The sequence below is a fragment of the Anabrus simplex genome, chromosome 14 (assembly GCF_040414725.1).
Source record: "Anabrus simplex isolate iqAnaSimp1 chromosome 14, ASM4041472v1, whole genome shotgun sequence".
In the NCBI taxonomy this organism is placed as follows: domain Eukaryota; kingdom Metazoa; phylum Arthropoda; class Insecta; order Orthoptera; family Tettigoniidae; genus Anabrus; species Anabrus simplex.
The window spans coordinates 44,548,412-44,557,053 of record NC_090278.1 but is presented as its reverse complement, the minus strand read 5'-3'; the positions used below and the strand labels follow the sequence as shown (position 1 = coordinate 44,557,053).

The window sequence follows — 8,642 nt, the reverse complement described above, 5'->3', positions numbered from 1 at the left end:
ATAGCTTACAACATTGTTGATATTACCCGGAGATTAAACCTTTGTATTCAGAACCGAAAACTGTTTTTGCGGGTAAGAGTTACTTGATATGTACTGACGATATTTTCAAGACATGTAACTGGAACATAAATAATACTTACCGACATATTTCGTTTATATTTATAATTTAACTCACATAAATGTAGTATGTAGCTATCAGCTTGCATCCGTGATTTTGTGGGTTCGAATCCAACTGTCGGTAGCCCTCAAGACCTTTTTCCGTGGTTTCCCATTTTCACACCAGGTAAAATGTACCTTCATTAAGGCTACGGTCGCTTCCCTCCCTCTCCTAGTCCTTTCCTATCCCATCGTCACCATGAGACCTATCTGTGTCAGTGCGATGTAAAGCAACTTGTTACCAGGCGAGTTGGCCGTGCGGTTAAGAGCGCGCTGGTGTGAGCTCGCATCTGGGAGATACTGGGTTCGAACCCCACTGTCGGCAGCCCTGAAGATGATTTTCTGTGGTATCCCATTTTCACACCAGGCAAATGCTGGGGCTGTACCTTAATTAAGGCCACGGCGGCTTCCTTCCCATTACCAGGCCTTTCCTGTCCCATCGTCGCCATAAGACCTATCTGTGTCGGTGCGACGTAAAGCAACTAGCAAAAGCAATTTGTAAAATAATAATAATCCGACTCATTGGCTGAATGGTAAGGGTCGAGCCCTTCGGTTCAGAGGGTCCCGGGTTCCATTCCCGGCCGGGTCGGAGATTTTAATCCCGTCTGATTAATTCTTCTGACCCGGGGACTGTGTTTCTTTGTTTGTCCGAACACTTCCCTTTTCATTCAGACATCAACCACCACAGAAACATGCGTTAGTGATCATATCCCCTATAGGATTGGCGTCGGGAAGGGGATCCGGACGTAAAACACTGCCATGTTAACATGTGCGGCACAGTTCACACCGGCGACCCCACAGATGTGGGAAAAGCGGAATAATAATAATAATAATAATAATAATAATAATAATAATAATAATAATAATAATAATAATAATAATAATAACGAATTCTGGAATGTTGAAGACAATAAATAAATTACAGTACGAACATTTTAATTAGTAGGCTATAGAGTGGAAAGTAGAAAATAGCACTCGTTCAGTTGCGCGTTTATTGTACCATTCAAATATTTCCGAAAAATATAAGAACGTATGTTTATTTTTAAATGTACAAAATTTAGTAACGTTAGTGGTATTGGTTATGACAAAATTAATTGAAAGAAACTAGTTGAATGCAGCATATACATTTCCAGAATTCGGTGGTTGTAATAAATTAATATTAACCATATTGTTCAACATTATTCTTTGGCGACGTACTTGCAGGTTTGTAAAAGTATTTCTACTTTCTACACGAAGCTACAGCAAGGGGATTGAGTTTATGTTCGAAGTGTCCGCTATGTTGATGATCGAAGCCGAGCAAGTTGTACTGCAGAGGTCATTAAAACAATTTGAATTTTTTGTAAGGATTTGCGTGAGAATTCACGTTCGCCAGAACATCCAGTAAGTAATGCTCGTGCTTTTAAAGGGAGAACAGAAGGCTTATATTGATATGAGGCTCACGGAAATTTTTAAAACTTTTTTATATCAATAATCAAGTCTAACAATGTACTGTAATTTGTGTTGATCTGTGAGGGTGTGTTTTGCCTGCTCGAAAATTATAGCCTATGTTCACGCTGCGACGATCATGTTATTGGAACTGAGTTGACAATCATAAAAAAAGTAAAATAAAGCTCATTAACTAGTTAAATATGTTATTATTGGTATGTATTTGCTATTGGCATATTACATATAGTGATATATAAATGTCTCTATTGGCGTAGTTAACGCCACTGGGTTATCTCTTAGACTAAACCAATTAGTCCTATACATTAAAGTCATAATTTAAACTACCGGGGTACCGTATTTTTTTTTTTTTTTTTTTTTTGCTAGGGGCTTTACGTCGCACCGACACAGATAGGTCTTATGGCGACGATGGGATATGAAAGGCCTAGGAGTTGGAAGGAAGCGGCCGTGGCCTTAATTAAAGTACAGCCCCAGCATTTGCGTGGTGTGAAAATGGGAAACCACGGAAAACCATCTTCAGGGCTGCCGATAGTGGGACTCGAACCTACTATCTCCCGGATGCCAGCTCACAGCCGCGCGCCTCTACGCGCACAGCCAACTCGCCCGAAACTACCGTAATTAAGCACAATTAAACACAACCGAAATACATTATAACTGAAATAAAATTCCACTCCAGTGAGACATACATACAACAGCAGTAATAGGCCTAATAATAATAATAATAATAGCAAGTGGTGATAGTAAGGATCAATCAAAGACCAGCTCGTTTCCTGCTGTACCTCTTAACGCTATTCACATGTGCGTCATCCAGTAAACGGTTCCATTCTCGTGCGGCAAACACCGAGAATATGCGGCAGTTCGACGGCAAGGGAGAGCACATTTGATGTTTGAGCCCTTGTATCTCTGTCATGCAAATTTGAGTAAATGGAAACGCGAAGGAAGGTAAGATGGGGAAGATGTAGTAAGAACTCTGTGGAAGTGGGACAAAGTACGATGGTTACGATGAACATGGAATCACGACCACTCTACTTCTAGGATTGATGATGACACGTGGTCATATTATCTTAAATTGCATATATATCTCACACTGCATTTTGAGCATGTTGTAACCTTATGGAAATTATGGCTTCACTTCATTGAAAATAACATCACAATAGTCAACATATAACATTACAAGAGCTTTGATTAATTTCTTTTTAACCTTTATTGGAAATATATGTTTGTATTTATATAAAAGAATGTAAAGCTGAGAAAATGTTTGCAGACCAAATCATGTTCTCGTCCATGATAACACCGAGAATTGGAATTCGTGGTAATGAACGTTTACTTATAATGGTCATTTGTCTTTGCAACTTCGTAGAGTTCAATTTCAGGCCGTGCGCAGCAGACCAATCACTAACAGCCTGTAAGTCAATGTTTAGTAAGTCGATATTTTCCTGAAGGTCTCATGCTGTAGAGTCTGTGTACAGTTGAAGGTCGTCAGAATGCATATGTTATTTGCAATATCTTAAATTCGATGATATGCCATTCACAATGAGTGCAAAAAAAAGAGGACCAAGTATAGAGGCTTGAGGGACTCCTCTGTTCACGTCACGCCATGAGAAAACAATTCCGTTATTACCTTTCGCACATTGTTAAAGTCTGTGAAGATAGGAATGCATCCAATGCGAGAAAAATGTAGAGCCTTAGATTTTTCAAGTAATATGACAATGTCTACGCTGTCAATAGCTCTACTGTAATCTAGTAGTTCCAGAATTGTGAATCATCCTCTGTGTATTGCTTGTTGAACGTTCTCAGTCACTTTGAGTAAGGCTGTAGTTGTCGGAAACCAGACTGGAAAGAATTAAGGAAATTATGCATTTGAAGCTACTCAGACATTTGCTTAGAGACTATATATTCTAAGATTTTTGATAAAGCTGATAAAACACAGATTGGACCATAGTCTCCCTCATTCAAAGACGTTTGACTTTTCGGAAGTGGTAGCACAATAGCCTTCTTCCGGAGAGATACATATGTAGAGTGTAGAAGATTGATTATATGAGTTAAGGTTGGTATTATAAAATCAAGAACTAAATTGACCATATCATTCCTATTGTCATCGATTACTTTTGCTTTCATGCTTATTCCGAGGACTGCTTTTCTGACTTGGAGGGGCGTGACGTGACTTTCTCTCTGTCAGGGGTACGGTATGTATCGTAATGATTCATAAGTCTCTGTCTGTCGTACTGCGGAGCAATTAGCCGTGAAGAGTCTCAAGAGATTGCTCTTCGTAAGTCCAGGGTTAAAACAATGTCATCACTGTTCTACTGTTAGGCGTAATTAAAATTTGAGCATCTCGCAGTCGTCACGTTTCCTATTTTCATCCAAGTTTTGTAGGTGGGGTCATTTTTGTATTGTCTGGGAATGTGGTCTCTTTGTTTCATTAGCTATATAATTTTGTTATTTAACTGCGTGGAGGGTCCTTTGGATGTTCTCACTTGCCGCTGTGGAGTATGCTTGTTAGATAGTTCCATTATTTTGCTTTAAAGAAGGTGACTTTGTCGTCTAGATTGTTATAGTTCTTTATGTCATGCCAGAGTATTTTGCCTGCGTCCTCATCTTTATTTATATTTTTCAATGGTCGATAGGTAATAAATTTCTGGAAGGGTTTTGTTGGCCGGAGATTATACGAGTAGTCTATTGCGTCATGTGCAGAGTTAGCAGGTACAGAGATTTGACCTATATTCAGAACTCTGTCTGAATTGCTGGTAACTATAAGATCTAAAAGTGTGTGCAAATGAGATGTATGATGAGACGGAGGGAGAGGTAAGATGTCCATATAATAGACTTGAAACAATGTTTTGTATCGCATGGATTCGCGCAGGAAGTTGTGTCAATTAAATCCATATTAAAGTGTTCCATAATTATTGTGTGAGGGTAGTTTGGCAGTAGTTTAGTTAAACCAGCTTCAAAATCTTCTAATAGACCTGTATTCGGAGGTTTGTAATCACTCCTACAAGGGCTTTAATCTCATTCGTTGTTATTTCTACAAGCAGGTATTCTAGTTTCCTCTCATACCTTGCATCCGGGAGATCGTGGGTTCGAACCCCACTGTCGGCAGCCCTGAAGATGGTTTTCCGTGGTTTCCCATTTTTACACCAGGCAAATGCTGGGGCTGTGCCTTAATTAAGGCCACGGCCGCTTCCTTCCAACTCCTAGGCCTTTCCTATCCCATCGTCGCCATAAGACCTATCTGTGTCGGTGCGACGTAAAGCAACTAGCCTCTCATACCTCCCTGGTGAATGACCTAACAACTTGGGTTTCAGGCTGATTAAGAAATAGCCACATTCCTCTCCACCTCGTTTGTGAGTGCAGTCATTTCTCAGAAGCGAGTAGCCTTCAAGGTGACACAAAGAAGATGAGTTCATATCTGTTAACCATGTCTCAGGCATTAGTAGGACATGGAAAACAGCTGGTGTGAATATTTCTACAACCTCGTCCATCAGTTGGCTGCTAAGAAGCTTTGTCCGTTTATATGACGAACGTGTAGGGCACTTGGATGTTGCAAGACGAAATTCTTAAGAATACTAGTGGTACATTTTCAAGGTTGGTGCTAAATTATGGGGGGAGAGTGGACAGTGCAAGAAAGGGAGATGGTAGCTGGTCTGAGGCGACTTAAGGTAGCTGTTGAATTTATATTGTCACTAGAACTGTTGCCAACTTGGAAGGATGAGATTTGGCAAAATGTACAAATAGGGCCCATGACCTTCGATGTTAGGCCCCTTAAAACAACAAGCTGCAAATGTACAAATAAACACGAGGGGCTAGGAGGAATTTAACGTTAATTGAAGTAGTGGGTTGCACGTAAAGAGTGAACTGTGCCTAGAATTAGTATTATTTTTAAGTACGACTAAATTAGGGGTGTTGTGTCTAAATTAATAAAATACAAATTAAAAAGTAGGTATTTATCTTGGTTCCAGACCAAACGTGAAGTCCAGCAAGGCAGTGCACAATCCCTATTATTGTTTATCACCATCATCGATGACATAATAAAGAACATCAAGACATCCTCTGGTGGAACTAAATGCAATGGCTTTTGCTGATGATGTTATAATCTGTCCACAAACTGAGAAACAAGTACAATTGAAACTCAATAAATGGAAGATTAAGTTCCGGGAAAGCTGGTGATGTTCAATCAGCATTTCATACTTAACTTATTGTATTGAAACCTGCATCCGCGCTAAGGAGGACTTATCAAGGTTGCAGGAATTTGAGATGAAACTCCTGAGCTCCACAATAAAAAAAAACGGTTAGAAAGGAAGCCGGGATTGAGACATCATTGTTAGATCAGGTCGCCATGTCCAGGTTGAGGTGGTTTGGGCCTGTAATGTGGATGGAGCCAACGTGGAGTGACATGTGGCTGGTGGGAAGACCAAGAATCCACTGGTTGGACGTTATAGATCTGGGAAGGACACTGGAGGTAGTCATTTACAACAGAATGTAATAATACAGATTGGAAGAGGCTTGCCAACAGTACTTGCGAAACTGGAAGTGTAAAATGATGATGATAACGATGACTATAGAAATTGTTCATGGCCATAAAGGTGTATTTTTCATGTTTAATTTTTAAGAAGGGGAAAAATAAACTATTTCAACAGCATTCATATGAAATTAAGGGCATTACATACTTATCAACACATTATTCTAAAACATTTATGTATTATTTACTTAGCGTATAGATTTGAATGCTTTAAGTGTCCGAGGAATCGTTGAGGTGACCTGCATGTCTGATGATGAGACAGGGAAAGCCTACTCCTATTGAATAACACCATGAAATCTGCTCATCAGCAGCATTGCTCCATACGAACACCGCCGGCTAACCACCGCACTTTAACAATCATGGCCACAACGCAGTAGCCGGCTTTTAGTCACATTACTTAGGTGCTGGTGCATGAGTGGTGCGCGCTTGCACAAGAGAATTATGTTGATATTCACTATAAAATACAGAACAAGAAAAAGGTCAACAGTTTTAAAGTGAACACATCTCTTGTTGATTTTCCCAGAGGAGAGGGATTCTAACCCCTGCTTGTTATACTGGCTCCAATAGGCTGTCATTTGATTTATCAAAATTAGAAATGATTTTAGATTTTAATGTCTACAAATCTCACATCAACTTAAACTACTTTTCGTGGGTGAAATTCAAGTATGCGCTCTGCAGATTACTCGCTAGGTGCTCCTTTGCTGGCCACAATATGATACTCTTTTGTTACTCGTGGCTTACTTACTTCCGATGGACTGTTACCAACTGTTCTGAGCTACTGAAACACTCTTTCGTTATTCATCTGCATATGCCTTGGCTGGTGACAAACCGATCAGCGCTTCATGGCCTTGCCGCATCTTAGACCATTGGCCTAACAACTGAACTGAAGACCCAGTGCAGTGGATTTGGTCAAAACTAGCGAAAAGAAAACTGCCAGGAACTGTACTCGGGCCTCTTATAGGTAAAAGAAACATATAAGAGACGAAAATAAAATAAAACATAACAGTGACAAGGGTAAGAACTTACATGAAAAGAAAATCAAAAGAAAATAGCATAAGTAAAACGGGGGCCGAAAATCAAATGGGTAATATTAATAATATGTGGCCCGTGATTAAAATACACCAGACACAATGATACCTTCGCAAACGCTTACCTTCGTAAAGGACGTGAAGAAAAGTTTAGCATAAAGATATGGCATCTATACCAATTAGCTGAAGCATATGAGTTTAGACGGTACAAAACATTCCTTTATAGCACGTCAGATCAAGACAATCATAAGATTAGAGAGTAATAGCCTCACATAATAACGTACTCTCATTCGATTCTACCGTCAAGGCATCAAGACTCTCAACAATAATAATCACATCCCCCGAGAATACAATAACATTAAGTAAAAAGAGCATAAAAGGAGAAGAGGGAAGGGTGCACCGAGCTCTTAAAATTCAACCAGAGAGAAAAAGGAAAAGGGGCGGTTACCATAGTTTCACGCAACAACACAAGAAAATATGGAAAGGCAACCCTCAAGGAATAAAACATATTAAACAAGAAAATAAGTAAGGAAAGCCAATGACGGCGATATGAAACGATCAATAAACAGGTAAATTAAGCACAAAAGGTAGCACGAATCAAAAGTCGGAACCACCCACGCTCACACAGAGACCAAGAGATTAGGTTGTCGCAAATAAAGGAACATATAAGAGTGTCGACGTACAGTACATAATAAATAAACAACCGCTCTCGAGCTCAGATAGAATGAAACAGAAAGTAGTCCATCAAAAGAGACACCAAAACGCACAGAAACAGGCAAATCGCGTAGTTAGCTTGAATTCATACCAGATCAATGAAATGGATATGAATTATACAGAACACGCGATAAAATAATAGGACATGAGCTCAAGCGGAATGTTAATGAAGCGACATGGGTAAAAGGTCTCGGAAGCACACAGCAAACAATCTCATACACACGCATGAATCCGTGTTACCTTCTATTCTCAAAATAAACATAGTGGATCAGTAAAAGAAAATCAAGGTTAACACACGAATAAATCAGAAAAACACGTAATGAGGGAAGCCTTTCTAACCCAACTAAAAGAAGATTAAAGAAAAATAAATACCTCGATAATATAAGCAAACAGCATACTCAAAATTTTGAGATGTGTCCGAAGACATCTTGAATTTCTTAAAATATCTTTTATAAGCCATAAAGGCGACTTGAAAATCTAATCCCTCCATCTTCTCAAGTCGAAAAGATCTCAAAAAAAAATCCATCAGAAAGGTAATCCCACAAGAAGGGGCAGAAAGAAATGCTTTGTCCTATCCTATCGTATAAGACGCCATCTGTCGGAATAGAGAAGGATTACATAGTGGTAACGACACATGATGGGAAAGAGTAATAGTTGATAGATACTAGAGTTCGCTAGGAACGTGAAGACATCAGAAAAGTAAACGTACCATAAAATACAGGTCCATGAGTATAATACAAAGGTAGGTACATATATGAGAATGTACGTTTTCCATCAGAAAC

At 39.4% G+C, this 8,642-nt stretch overlaps 1 protein-coding gene across 2 annotated transcripts in view; it reads left to right on the top strand.

Annotated features, from left to right (window-relative positions):
• The first annotated feature begins 1,449 nt into the window (after positions 1-1,449).
• The window catches only part of LOC136885426 (zinc finger protein 501), a 47,079-nt gene continuing 39,886 nt past the window's right edge, over positions 1,450-8,642 (top strand). For both annotated transcript variants that reach the window (XR_010861530.2, XM_067157953.2), the window contains exon 1: positions 1,450-1,536. The gene's annotated coding sequence lies outside the window, so the exon portion shown is untranslated. The remainder of the gene's footprint in view (positions 1,537-8,642) is intronic.